Source organism: Protopterus annectens, chromosome 6.part0 (genome assembly GCF_019279795.1).
Source record: "Protopterus annectens isolate FY-2018-M chromosome 6.part0, PAN1.0, whole genome shotgun sequence".
In the NCBI taxonomy this organism is placed as follows: domain Eukaryota; kingdom Metazoa; phylum Chordata; order Ceratodontiformes; family Protopteridae; genus Protopterus; species Protopterus annectens.
The window spans coordinates 1,605,038,913-1,605,055,190 of NC_056737.1; positions in this window are offsets into that span (position 1 = coordinate 1,605,038,913).

Consider the following 16,278-nt stretch of genomic DNA (forward strand, 5'->3'; position numbering starts at 1 on the left):
AATCAAGTGATGTTGCAGCAGAGACTGCAGCAGTTAAAACTAATGCCACAGTGACAGATAGGAAAAGGAGCAGCAAACTGAGAAGGTGTCGGGTTTTGTGGCAACAGATAAAGCACTGACTAAAACATATGCAGCAGTGACAGCAGGCAAAAAAATCAGAGCAGCAACAAACGGTAAGTAAAACTATTTGTACAAAGAACAGAAAACCAATTGTGAGAATAAGAACAAAAAATGACACTACAATTGACAGATATTAAGTTTGGGGCAATTTGATAACTATTCTGAGTTTTAAAGTTCAAGAAATTCATTTTTTATACATATTGGGACAGAGACTTTTTGTGACTTAACATTTGAAACTAATGAAATCATGATGAAATTTATCCATGGAACAATTATTTGCTTTCTGGTAGGAACTTAAATGATATAAAAATGTTAGGTCATTTTGGAGTTCAGAACTGATAAACTGGAAGAAGACAATGTTAAAAAATGTGTGCAGGGTCTGTATGAAACTGTTGATAATATTGTGAAAGTTAGAGATGAGAAAAACTTATGAAATGTAGAGTGGAGGTTACTTTGTAATGTGAAAAAAAAAAAAACATGCCCCCGGATTTAATAAACTCCATGTAGGAATAGTGGTATTCCTACAGGGAGTGAATGGTGTTCATGTCCGCATCCCCCTCTCAGCAGTACATCTTTCATATTAATGAAGACACGCTACTGAGACAAATCTGCAGACACAAACACTGAATGACTCCATGGGGCGTGTTGCAGTAGTGCTCACAGATCCATAACATTCCCCCTGCACTTGCAAAGTGCTGTAGGGGACTTTTTAAATGCTTTTAGTGTCCACGGAAACTGAAAGCAAATGAATACAATGCAATGCAATGCAGGGGGTGTCTGACAAGAACTGTAACACACCCCCTGCATTGTCAAAGTGCCGTACTGCACTTTACAATGCTTTCAGTGTCCACGGACACTGAAAGCAGGATCTGTGAATGGAATGGAATGCAGGGTGTGTGTGACAGGAACTGTAACACACCCCCTGCATTGTCAAAGTGCCGTAAGGCACTTTACAGTAAAATTGTGTATTCAGACACACAACTCAGCCTCTGCCAGCAAGAAATCTGGACAAAGCCATGAAATAAATGTGGGACAAAGGTCCCAAAATAGGGGAAATTACTAAAATATTGCACAGACTTCGAAAGTTGATAGAATGACAGGTTGTGCATTACTAAATATTAATTATTATTATTAGTTGTAATATATCTAATTAAAGTGGTTGTATTAATTTTTTTTCCATTATAAGTGAAGTTTAAGAATAGCTGAGTGAGTTTGTGTGTCTCGGTGCTTTGCTCATCATTGCTTAAACATCTTATAGGAGCTAAATACAAATGTATAACTCAACGACAAAGCTAAATGCCACCAGGTGGAGACTAAATAAATTAATTTTGTACAAAAACAAGAAACGAACTTCGAAATTACAAGAACACAAATTAAAGTAATGTAAGCGCTTTCATTTAATTAATATTAAACTTCATCAGACAGTGTTTTAAAAATCATCAAATCCTTTTATAATCTCCTGTAATTCAAAAAACCCCGCCATATGGCTCTTGAAAATAATAGTGCAAATGGGAGCTTGCACGCTGTGACATCTAATGGCGCCTGTAATTTTAACCTGACGCCCACATGCCTGGGGAACAGTAATCATCTTAATATGGATAATAATTCTGGAACTGGTTTGCAAGACCAGATGCAAAGTACCGATTCGCAAGTGCAAGGGAATAATAGAGGATACCAGCCATCTCGTGTCTTGGGACACTTTTCTAAGAACAAAGATGGTATAAGGAATGAAATTCCAGTTTTAAATGAATGGCTGGAATCATCGTTTTCCTTTTCAGGTGGACTGAGTAAAGGTACTATATCACTAGACTCAAAGTTAAATGACTATGATTATAAACTGCTTAAGTGTAAATAATTGCAATTAGAGAATGCATATCTAAAATAATGCATTAAACATAATATTATACCTAAGGAGTTGCGGTTTTGGCGCTTCCCCACAGGTTTAGTTTATAATTCTCCATTTCACACAGAACTGTTGCAATTGTTTGATAAGAGTGGGAAAGAACTACTTAATTTAATAATAAAATATAATCAAATAGATATCGAACAACTTATGGTTGATTTGGATCGACTTGATAAAGACATTAGAGCTGATGTTTCTTATGATAATATTCAATATGAGATGCTTAGGATATATAACAGTATCGAACAGCAAATAAAATTGAAAATTGGGAAAATGAATAAATTAGAGAGAGAGAGACCTTAATCAGTATGAAAATAGAATAGCATACCCGAAACCTCCAGGAGGGCAAAGAAGAAATAAACCGTATGTCTATAATAACAATAAATCGAATAAAGAAATTAGAACAGATGAACATAGAGACTTGGGGCAACATAGAGACTTTGGGCAACATATTGATTTGACATATGAAGAAGAATTCCCAGAATTGAGAAGGTCTGAAAGACTTAAAAATAAAAAACCCTATCTGAATCATCAAGCAGCGGGGTTTCAAGGGGCCAAACCCAAGGACAAACATTGGAGAACTTAAACAGTAACTTTTGGTTGGATCCAATGAAGTTAATGCTGTGAACGATGTCCAAATATGTAACAACAATGTAACAATGTGTGATGATTTCAAACATATTACGGTAAATGAAGGTGGTGATTTTAAAGTCTTTAATTTTTCTGAAATTGAAATTAATCAAGATGTAGCCAATTTATTAGCTAAGGGCTACAACTTTGTTCCTTCAAAACCTTTTGATTTTACCTCTGTAATGATAGATATAAAATTATTTTTTAAGGAAAATTAATTTTACCTTAATGTATCATGATAATATTTATAATGAGTCTAGTAAATTTAATATTAGTAGTACCTTTAATCCACCTTTGCACCCAAAACTTTTATTATATGAAAAAATGTGTGAATATCAATTGAAATGTTTAGATAAATTTGGTAGAGAAACCAGTAGTTTATCAAATTTGAATGATGAAGAACAAAAGATTTTAACAACATTAAAAACAGAAAAAAATAGAGTCATGAAGCCAGATAAAGGTGTAGGAGCTGTAATCATGAGTAATGAATTATATAACCACAAATTAAATTTAATTTTGGAAACTGATACTTATGAACAGATATCCATAAATGAATTGAATATAGCATATAAAAAATATATATGCTCAAATATATGATATGTTTTTAGATAAGCGTATAGATATAAATTTATTTAATTATCTTAATATTATATGTCCCAGAATCCCTATATTTTTTTGGAAACCCAAAAGTACATAAAAATATAAGAGATCCACCTATGCGACCGTTAGTAGACGGGAGAGATTCTATTACGTAAGCATGTGCTAAGTATATTGACTATGAGTTAAAAAAGATTATAAAAAATGAAAAATATATACGTAAAGACTCATGGACATTTTTAGAACATATGAATGAAGTAGAATTTAATAAGAATGATATTTTAGTGACAATAGACGTATGTGATTTCTATACAGTTATACCCCAAATAATAGGTCTTGAATGGTTTAATGAATTATTAATACAATATCATGTCAATCATGAATTAATTAAACTTATAATAGAACTTTTGGACATAGTTTTGAATAATAATTTTATAATGTTTGATAAAAAGTATTTTTTGCAGAAAAAAGGTATTGCAATGGGCTCTCCGTGTGGAGGCACATATGCAAACCTTGTTATGGCTTTCTGGGAAAAAAAAATATGTTTTTAATAGTAAATATTTTACATTCATTAAATCTTATCACCGTTTGCAAGATGATGTCTGCCTCATTTGGAATGGTACTATAGAAGTTTTAAATGAATGTTTAATATATATTAATGGAACTACAGAATTTTTTTAATTTACATGGAATATTAATGAACATAGTATCAATTATTTAGATATACAATTTACGAAAGATTTAGAAAATGAAACATATATTGCAGCAATTCATAGAAAAGAATCATATTCAAATAGTTTTCTTCATTATAACAGCTCTCACCCTGAACATCAGAAAAAATCCGTAGTGAAGGGACAATTAGTCAGAGCTGCTCGAATGATTACCAATTTTGAATAATTTGAAATAGAATGTAATTTTTTAAGAAGTATGTTTATTAATAAATGTTATCCACAAGTATTAGTCGATGCATTAATATTAGAAGTAACGCATAAAAGATTAAGTGGTCATTTTAAGCCCATTTTATATAAACAAAATTTAGTAGTGAGTATAAATAATGATACATCTAATAAAATAAATGATCAAAACACTGCTGTGATAAGTAAAGATGAAAAGAATAATTTTGCAAAAGCTTTAATTATTACCTTTTCTCAAGAACATTATTTGTTAAGAGAAATATTTATTAAAAATTGGACAATACTTGTGGATGACCCACAATGTAAAAAGTATATAGGAGATATACCAAAACTAGTTTATAGAAAAGGTAGAAGTTTTAAGGACATACTAAAAATTGAATCCCATATAATAATAAAAAATAGAAATATAGTTAAAGGGATGAATAAATGTGGAGCCTGTAATTGGTGTTTCAAAATTAAAGAAGGACATTCTTTTTATTTAAGAAATAAAAAATACTATTTAAAAAGCACATATAATTGTAAATCTAAAGCAGTAGTATACTTAGCGATGTGTAACTCTTGCCCTATATTTTATATAGGAAAAACAGAGAGCGTTATCACAAAGGAGCTATGAACATGAATATTCTATAAAGAAAAATAAAACAAATAATGCCTTAGCAAAACATGTTAATGACTTCATTAATCATCAGTTTTATTTTACAGTTATTGACCATGTAGAAATAGAAGATAAATGTCCTTGGGGCTTATTTTTAGAACAAAAAGAGTTACAATGGCAAATTAAAGTACAAGCGGATACATGGCCAGGAATTAATTAACGTAGTTCAATAGCCCCAATTTTAAAACTTAAGCCATTAAATAGAAAGAAAATCAAAGATTAAATTAAATTAAATTATATTTATATTTTTATTTATTATTTTTTTATACATATTATATATAAAAATTGTTAATTTGTTATTATTTATTATCCATAATTAATATATAATTTTTATATACAAAATGTCAATAGTACTATTAGAATTTAAAACTATTTCGTGAGGCTGGCATCATATATTAATTTATTAATATATTAATTTATTAATATAATAATATATTAATTGATTTTTGAGATATTTATATATATTTATTTATATATATATATATATATATATATATATATATATTTGCAATTTTAAGAATTTTTTAATTAAATAATAATTGATTGTCTAATAGTTAATTATAATAAAATTTGGATATCTGATTCATAATGGAGGTGTAATTTTAAAACCATAAAGTTTAAATAGATTTAATATAAAGAGAATCATTTTTGATTTTATCTTCCCTTATAGTATTATTAGGCATGCGCGAGGTTTCAAGAGCCATATGGCGGGGATTTTTGAATTACAGGAGATTATAAAAGGATTTGACGATTTTTAAAACACTGTCTGATGAAGTTTAATATTAATTAAATGAAAGCGCTTACATTACTTTTATTTCTGTTCTTGTAATTTTGAAGTTTGTTTCTTGTTTTTGTACAAAATAAATTTATTTAGTCTCCAGCTGGTCGCTTTTTGCTTTGTCGTTGAGTACATAGTTTGTTCATTCTTTTGAGTCATGTCATCTACAAATGTATAACTGAAATCTTCAGTGGTGAGTTAGCATAGTGGTTAGAGTTCCAGCTTTAAATGCAGTAGTTCACGGTTTGAGTACCAGGGCACGCCATTCATTTTTACATGGGAAAGCATTGTTAAAATTATTTTTCCTCTAAATAATGTAGCAATTGATTTTGTTAACCAGGGTAGTGTAGCTGGTCCAAAAATGCAGTGACAGTGGATATATAATGTGAAATCAACCATGTAAACACAAGAGTCCCATACAGTACAGTCACACCCCAAGGTAATGTAATCAAAGCACATAGGGGTATGTCATGTAAAGTAAAATATATACACCTAATAATATGCAACTAATGAATAATTAATATCCAATCTGTAAATATTTTTTAAATGAAAACTGAACAATGCTTAGCAGTGCTTAGCCGGTTTACGCAGTGCTAAGAAGTATAATCGTTAGCAGCATACAGCCCAGCTATGTGGATTTGCACACCGCTAAGCACTGCTCAGCCTTTGCCCCTTTAAGCACTGCTCAACTCAACTTAGCGGGTTTGTGCACCACTGAGCTGAGCAAATGGGCCAATGATGGCAAAGGACAGGAATATGGCCTTATTTAAACTGCAAAGGGGGGATACAGCCAGAAGCTGTTGCAATTTGATCACTGCAGGAGTTATGTCTGCAGTTGGAGAGGGACTGCACTTTTGGGCGCAGCACTGGGGCATTCTGGAGTCCAGGGTCATGGATGGGCTCCTTGTGCAACACCATGATGACAGACTACTGCAGGGGCAGTACCAGGGCTCACAATACAAATGTGAGGCCTGCAACCTTCTGGCACGTGACCTCACTAGTGCCACTGGAATCTCCCGATCTGGTGAGCAGGTATGGCATCACTATGCTGAACTAAAGCAGAGGAAGGGGGAGCTCTTGGCCCAATGGATCCAAGATGCTGAAGACAGCAATGCCCCAGTAGTTTGTATGTATTTCACCCATATTTCACCCATACCTGTACCAAATTCTAGTCTGAGTATGTGATAGACAGGTATGCCTAATGGTTGTTTTATTCCCCTACAGCTGCAGAGGTGAGAGCTAGCAATGTGGAGGCCCATGCAGACAGACTGGTGAGGCTGCACCAAATGTCTGGTGAGTACGGATCTATCTTGTAGTATATAGTACAATAAATAAGAAGGAGTACATTGTTTACTGCCAGTAGGTATAGTGTGTTCTGAGTGTACTGAATAAATAAAGTTTGTCAGACCAATATTGAGCTACAGGATATACAGTACTACTGAATGAGAATCTGAACTGCAATAAAGCACTGTGTCATGTTACTCAAATAAAGATTTATACCACAAACTGTTGTGCTTAAACTGGTATGTTGGTGAAGAAATAGAATGTGTACAGGTGCTTCACAGCAAATATGGCTTTAACAGCATGCATTGACTGAGGTTGTTCTGATAAACAGCTGTTATGCAAAACTGTAGATTGTGGAGCTGTAAAACAAGATAGAAATATGTCCTGCTCTAAGATCTGAACCTTGAATAGTAATATGTAATGTATTATAATTTGCCCCCTGCACCATTGCCTTGTGTTAACCTTTGCATTCTGGATCTCATTATTTCAAAGGATTAATATACAGTACACTATCTGTTATGCATGAATCTCATTCATGTATGTCCAACTGTCACCTCAGTCTTTGGTGACAGTACACTGAGATTACAAGGTCAGACTGTCTACTCAAGAGACTATTAAGCAGAATTCAGTCAGGCAAAAAAACAACAGTTCCCCAATAGCTCAGTGTGATGAGAAATAGCTCTGTTGTTCATTTTTGCACACCCAGACCATGATTTGAATCCAGGGAGTGGTACTAAGATGTGTGAATATTTACACTCAAGTAATCTTGAATATTTGTAGAAGCAGTCAGGTAGTGTTAATAGATATGTTCACCAAAGGTCTTACAGGTAAAGAAATGTTTGTAGTAGCTGCATGAAGGGTACACTAATAAATCATGTACAACTGTTTCCACTGTCCAACCTCATGCCTGCAAATGACAGCAGAATGGGTACATACACAATGCACTCTTCCCGGGACATGTCTCTCAAGTGTCATGCTGTCACGGCTAGTGGTCACTGCTGCCAGTAACCTTGGACACAGATATGAATCCAGGTGAAGTATACCAGTAGCACACTCACACAACATCAGTGCAGGGTACACCTTCTTTGTCATATATGTAACCCTGACATGTACGAGTCCCCTCTAGTCATGTACTCAGAGTTGTCAGAGTTTGCCCCATACCATTCTAGGCTGACAGTTTAACAGTTATGTATGTGCTACAGAAGCTATGGGCCATAGGTAGATGTAAAGTGAGGGCAGACCTGTAGAGTATTGAGCAGTACTGTTGTGAAAAATACAAGCCTATATAGTTGTTAATGGAATTTTTTATCTCCCTCCATCCCTTATCTGCATCAATAATTATTTCATATACTACAGGTATGTTGCTCTCAAAACCAAATGTTCGGACTTGTGTTCTATTATTGTTCATATATTTAAATGGTTGCATGTTAACATACCTTGTTCAAATACCATTGCTGGTGGCCTGTTGCTGTAAATGTAACTGGTATGCTGTTACAATGGTGACTGTTATTCCATTTATGCATGTGCTCTGTTTGCTATGCAATTGTTTCACTTTTATGGTTTTGGGTTAATTGGAACACCCATGCATGCTGTTATAACTAATCTTGAAATGTTTTTTCCATGACTAACCAATACATTTTGAAAAATCTCAACACCATAGCATGTTTGGAAATGCAGATCCTAGTGGATCTGCGTGTCCCACCTCATCTGGCCATGGCATGTGGCCCCAGAACATCTGGGACCCAACCTGGAACTGCCTCTCTGCTGGTCCTGCATCACCTTTAGGTGGAATCGCCTCAGGGGATGGGGCAGGCATGGAGAGGAACCTGTCACCCCCAAGAAGTTCCAAGGTATGGTGCGCAGGGTAATCCAGACAGACTTGGATGGACACATGAGCCAGATCAAGGGCAGACTGGTGCACCTCGAGGGGCAGGCTGCCCCTGTTGTCCACCTCCCAACACAGCCATCTTCGGGGATGTGAAGGGGCAGTGGTGACTGCCCATGGGTGAGGACCTCAGTCCCATTGTTTCCATCTGGGAGCACATAGGCCTCTGATCCCCAACCTCCCTCCCCGTCCAAGGTGTTTACCCTCCTCATGTGTCATACACTGCCCCCTGTCTGCTGTCTTGTCTGTCTGCAAAAGCAACCTCTCCTACCCAACTTACCTCCCCAAATGTACCTACAACCATTCCCCAACATCCCAATCTCACCTTAAAAAGGGGGGGGGGCATCTGTCCCTCCAAAAAAAAAAACCACATCCCAAACATAGCTCTCCATTTTGTCCCCAAGTACACTGACGTCAATTAATTTACCCCTGAATTACTCAAGCAATGTATGTCGCCCCCACCTATCCCTGTGTGGTGTGAGGCACTAAATTCCAAATTGTCCACATCATTCTCAGCTGTTGCTGCAGAAGAAATGGAGAGGTATGTTCTTTTCCTACACCCATCTTGCACCTTCCTAGTTGTCTTTCACATTGTTTTTTCCCCAGCTTGCCCCCATTTTACCACTTTCCTATCACCCTTTTTTCTTTTCTTTTTTTTAAATTAGCGTGGGTTTAAGTGGGAATAAGCAGCACTAAGTGGAGCCAAGCAGGACTAAGCACCTCTTGGCACCGCCTAGCATCACACAAACCCCTGAATACATGATTAAAACTGCATAAAACTGCTTTAACCACTCTAACTCATTCAGCCGCTGTTCTGCCCAGCAACAAAATAACCAACCCTGGCAGGTCTCAAACCCAGGATCTTGTGTACTACAGTCAGAATAATGTACTACTACACCATATGAGCTGTGGGAATTTACAATGTTTTTTCAACCATATAATGCATTACAGTTATGTAATATTAGGGAAAAACATAGTACTACTAAGTCTCAAACCCAGGACCCTGTCTACTAAGGTCAGAGCAACATACCACTATCCCATATGAACTGTGAGAATTTGATATGCTTTTTCAAACATATCATGCATTACAGTCATTTAGCAGTATGGAAAACAGATATCACTGCAAACTCTTGAATCCAGGACCTTCCATACTAGAGTCAGAGCAAATTACCACTACGCCAAATCAGCTCTTGGGGTCTATTCATGCACATACCTCTCAACCTCTTAGTGCAAGAAAACTGGATGAACACTGACAAAATGGGGGACACAGGCCCAACAATAGGCACATATTTTACATAATGCAGTTACACATATCAGAAAGTTGCTAGAGTGACATGGCTTGTTTTAACATACATGATATGAAGGATTCAAAGTCTGTAACTCAAACATCTGTCATTATTTAATGATGTCAGACCTCAGATTATCCCAGTTATCTGCTAGAAAACAACAAATATTCTGAGGAACAGACCAAATATATGAGCACAAACTCCAGACATTCTGTGAAAATATGTAAAGTTTTTCATATGCTGATGCATTTAAGTTATCAGGCAGTACATCACTGCAAAATTATGAACACAGAACCATTTGAACTGTGGTTAAGGCAACGTACCAGTAAGCCAACTGACCTCTTGAGTACAGCAACTGAGTTATATGAACACATCTTGATAGCCAGTCACACAGTACTCTGACATATGTTGGCCAAAATCACAGGGTACTTGGCCCTCTGAAACAGACACAGAACAAGTACATAGAACAATAAATGCTGCAAGTGTCACATATGACTGTACAGATTTCCACAAAATGTCCAGGGTTATGGCTCATATTTCTAGCCTGTTCCTCATAACAGTTGTGGTATTCTGCTAAATCATTGGGATGATATCAGGATGGAGGTCATTAAATAGTAATACACATTTGAGTGTCAGACTTCAAATCCCTCAGACACTGAATGTCTAAACAAACACTATCGCAATTCTCTAAGGTTATGACACCAATATTTCTAATCCCTCCCTATTTGTGAACCTTTCTCCACACATTTTGTTGTGCTGTGTCCACATTTCCTATGCTAACAGGCTGAGAGGTATGCAGACATAGCATGCAAAACTGTGGACACAACATATCAATCCAAACAGTGGACAGTATTTCCACCTACCCTCTGTGATGCTGTAGCTCCCACACCTCCATAATGTCTTCCTCACAGGCCAGGAAAAGGGGTAAGGCCCACTTGAATGCCTTAATTATAGCATTGTGGTGCCATGACATTGGCTAATAGGAAGGCAACCCAGCTATTCTGGATGCAATTAGCAAATGGGAGCAACAGATTGGTGCACAAGCCATCACCTTTTCATGAGCATTATCTACAAAAGGCAAGCTGACGCCTATGCTAAACAGGTCTGATACATTCATCAAGAAGACAGACTGCTACTATTCACAACACCTTTTGTGGATTTATTCTGAAAAAAGGGGTACAGCACTATACCAAGTATGTCAAACAACTAAGTATGTAATTAAGTATGTAATGGAATGCAGATGGGGGGACACAATCATGGGAAATAGGAATTTAAACAGTAGTTCTCAACAACATGTCTGGGACTGTCATGTTGCATGTTATTCTGCTGCCCAGCACCTACAGCCATCCCTGATCGCTATGTCTGCAGCATACCTCTGAATGGTACAGGGTTTTGCAGAATGTCCTGACATTTGCCTCACAATTTTGCCCATGTTTTCCATAAACATTTGTTTTTCTGGCAAATTAGTGGCAAATCATGAAGGACTACAGTCAGAAAATAATGACATCTGGTACTGCAGATGTAAGATACCTGTGAGTAGGTCACCCTGCACCACATATGCACCATTCTGTCTTACTGTGTACCTCAGATGTTCCTGGAAAGTCTACATGCACCTGTAATACCACTCACCTATTTGCCAGATGTAGGCTGGATGACCAGGTACTGTAACATTGCCCATAGAGGGCACCCAGCAGTTGATGGCAGTGATGTGTGTGGACACATAACAACACAGTCTGCCACAGCAGTCAGGACATTTCTAGTAGTCCTGCTACCATCTCAGGTTACTAGGCTATGAGCCATGAGCAGCCATATGCCTAGGTCACAAATTAGCCCATGTATATGCAAGGCAGAAGCTGATGTCCTCATCCAACAGAGACACATGTGGTATCCCAAGGGTGTATGTGCTGCATACCTCTCAACTGTACAGATTTTCACCTAATGTCCAGACTTTTTCTGTATATTTTGGTCTGTTTTTCATAAAATTGTGGCTTTCTAGCAAATTAGTGGCAAATCATTAATGACTGAAGTTAGAAAATAATGACAGACATTTGAGTTTTTGACTTCATACCCTTCAGAAAATTCATGCTAATGCAAAACCTGTTATTCTATCAACTGTCTAAGTTTGTAAGAGCAATATTTAAAAAATGTCCCTATTTGTACCACTTTTATCATGTCTTTGTCCAGATTTCTTATTCTAAGAGGTTGAGAGGTGTGATGTGCTGTTAATCATCCATTTCACTAGGTTGCACCTGCAAAGGTGTTGGTAGCTACCCTGCCTGATGTGGACATGGTGCCCATTCCACTGCAGGGTGAGTGTGTGTGACACACATGTGAGCTGCCAACAAGCCCAGTCCAGGTCACTTACCAAGTTGTGGGTGTGTGTGTGTGCGTGTGTGTGTGTGTGTGTGTGTGTGTGTGTGTGTGTGTGTGTGTGTGTGTGTGTGTGTGTGTGTGTGTGTGTGTGTGTGTGTGTGTGTGTGTGTGTTGACATATTGGACTATCACCTGCACTCATGCAGCCAGGAGTCCTAGCAATGTAGAGACTGTGATTTCCTCAGTATGTATGACACTGGGTAGAGTGTTGGCCTTATAACCTATAGGTATATTGTAGATGTTAGATAGCCTGGTATTCATTGGTGAGGAACCTCCATGATGTCCCCAGCTGCTGCATGTGCTGTATGATGTGACTGATGAATGGTGGATTATGCACATTAATGGTCCTCAGTGGGGGGGGGGACTGTATACAATGATAGGCAATGTATGCGGTCCTGTGATGTATTCCCCAGTTCATGTCTACCAGGTGGGATGTATCGTAGATGTCACCAACCATACACGGAGTCCGAGACTGCGGCAATCTTGGAATCTCTGATACTACATCACAGGGTACTGTTGGGGAGAAGCCGGCAGCACATGCAGCAATAAACTGCTCCATGGGCAGAAGTGGTGGGCACCGTCAACAACACTGGACACCACAGCAAGGGCTATGTACAGGTCTGACACCATGCCATAGACTTCATACATAACACATGGCAAAGGCCTGCAGCTGTGCCCAGGGACCATGCTGGCACTGGTGGAGGGCCTGCTACAGAAGCACCACTGACACCAACAGAGGAGGTCCTTGCCAACACCGCCTCCCAGGCACACATTCCCACATTTGTCATGGAGGTTGGTGGCACAGGGTCAACAGTTGAGGAACGTACATGTAAGGCCCTAGTAGTCATCAGATCAATACTGTAGCATTCATAGTGGCAGCCTTTGCATACCTGGATGCATATGTCAGGTGAAACTGCATTTGCTTTGTCCTGATGTATGACACATACTTTCTTTCCATCTGTCATAAGTGTGGTTTTCGGGTGGAAAATGTGGAAAGCATGGACTACTAACATTGCAGACTGATGATTCTTGGAATTGGCACATACATTAACATGTTGTGGTCTCTCTGGTATCTTTTGTCCATGTCATCAATATGTGATGTGAAGGCTCAATGTTATGTTTTTGCCCCATTTCATTTTCCCATATGGATAGAACCAGATGTTCTTGTGTGGTGAGAGGTATGCTGGTGGGGATAAACACACAGGTAGACTGCAGAGGAGAGGCACATACGCACACACACACACACACACACACACACACACACACACACACACACACACACACACACACACACACACTCACACACACACACACTCTCATGGACTGTCCTTGTTGATTAAACAATACTTATCACATTACAGAACTTTTAGGGCTGACAAAATATCAAAAGTACCTCTCTAATGAATGTCATCAGCAGATCTTGTAAAGTAGGGGGAAGTGAAGTACTGAGGAGTGAGAAAGCCCACAATACAATCAACACCCTACAAACACACAGGCATATACAATGTGAATGGTTACAACTGGTATCAAATTGTCCACATCAGGACATCCCTCTATGACTTTCAGGGTATCCCTGTCTATGACTCACTCTCTGTGTGTGTTTCCCTGTCTCTCTCTCTCTTTCTCTCTCTCTCTCTCTCTTCTCCATGCGTCTATGTGTGTGTGTGTTTGAAATATGTATGTTATATATATATATCTATATATGTTATCATTGCCCATGCAATGCATATTATATCATCACATATGCCACAGGCAGAGCTAGCTGGGGTAATCTGTCTGTTTGTTTGGTCCCTCGGGCTTCACCCTCGGGACCAAACCACGCCAACCGTGGGTAAATCCAGCATTACCCACACCCAGGCATGGGTTATTGCTATAATATGTGCAATATCAGTCTCCCCAGAGGGGATAATGATGCATCTGCAGGCATTCAGCTTGATGCCATGTTTCTGGCAGCAGTCATTTGTTTTGGTCAGACCTTATTGTAGGACATCCATATCACTTTGGGTATTGATGACTGTTCCCAGCTTGCAGTCATCTGCCATCTTGGTCAGCCATAGGCCAGTGGTTTTGGCCTGCACCTCAGGAAGTATATCCTGTATACCAGAGGCCCCAAGACTTATCCCTGGGGTATGCCAATCATTACGGGTGTACTGCTTGAATTGGCTACCCCTATTATGATTATGTGGGTTCTGTCAATGAACCAGTTTGCTACCCATCTGGTAACATATAGATTGATGCCTAGTTGATAGAGTTCATGTACTATGGCCAGGTGAGAAATAGTGTGTAAGGCTTTGGCCAAGTCAAGGTGGCCAGTGTGCACCATCTTTCCCTCATCCATGCCTTTGTTGGCTGTATCAGGAAAGTCAACCAGATTTCACTGACATACCTCTCCTTGAGAAAGGCATACTGCATGTGGTTGAGTATTTGAAGTTTGCCAATGTCCCTGTCAATGAGATCCATGATAATCCATTGCATGGCCTTGCATATCAGGCAAGTTAGGCTAATGGGTCTTTAATTTCCTGGATCGGTGAACACTCAACCTTTGTGTAAAGGGATGACAGTGGCAGTCCGCCACTCGGCTGTGACAAAGGCAGTACTCAGCTTTGGTTGAGTAAGGTGCATAATGGTTCTTCCAGTTCATGCCTGAGTTCATGTAGGCTGCAACCTGGAATGTATTCAGGTCCCATGGAGGCTGTGTTTTTGGCTTTGAGAGGGCACTGATGCCCTGTTCCCTAGTGATAAGGGTTGGGTGGTTGGGTACTGGGGATGTCTTGCTTTACTGATGGGGGGAGCAGAAGGGAGACATTTCCACTGAATCTATCAGCCAGTAGATTGGCTATATCTACAGCATTTGTGTATTTGGTGTCCTTGACCACCAGTTCTGCACAGATCTGGGAGCTTCCTTTGGGAATGCAGACATATGTGAGGAAGGCCTTATGATTGTCTGTCTTAGATGTGGGCAATTTGAACTCAGAGTTGACTTTAGAGGATTTCACTGTTGTTCTTATTTGTTTGTTCAGGCTAAGGGATGATTACCTCCAGTTGTGACACCTGCTCCTTCTCAGTCCTGGACAGAAATGTTATCCTTTTGTTATATAGTTCATTTATTGCAGATGTTTCCAGACAGGTTTACTCTCCCTTGCAGAAGATGATGCTGTCCTGTCAGGCATTTCTGATTTTATGCATCTCTATATATATATATGCTGGCATAGTACTTTTGTGTAGATTTGGACATTGGTACCTATTCCTCCAGTGGGGTAGGGGGTTGTTCAGTTGTTTATACCATCCCTCTGGTGGTTGTGATCAGCTTGGGAGACATTTTGCCATGGCTAGAGAGGGGTCAGGAGACATTGTGATATTGAACGTATCTGTTTTTATGTTGGATCTTACCAGGGATGATGACACCATAGGGGTGCTGCAGTGGTTAATCATGCTGGTTCCTGCCAAGTCTGACATATGTATCATATCTTGTGGGGGTATCAAGAAGCTATCCTAAGGATTTAGCATTGATAAGATGGAAGACTCTCTGTGTATGTCTGTTCTGGCATGGTTGGTTTTCCAATCAATGGTTGGGTAATATAAGTCGGCCAGGATCATGGTAAAGGGTTGAATCTTGATAGATTTGTAGAGGGGAAAATATGTGAGTTGGGTACCCTGAGTCAGATATGTTGGCCTGTAGCTACCTATAATTTGCATAGGGGTCTTGTCAAAGTTTAACTGTACTTGGAGTGTCTCGTGTGTGTCAGACTGTTTGACCAGCCTGGAGGTGTGTGTCTGTCTAATATATATTTATACTCAACCTCATTTGGCTTTGCTGCCCACATTTTGGGCTCTGGCTGTGTGATAGAATGAGT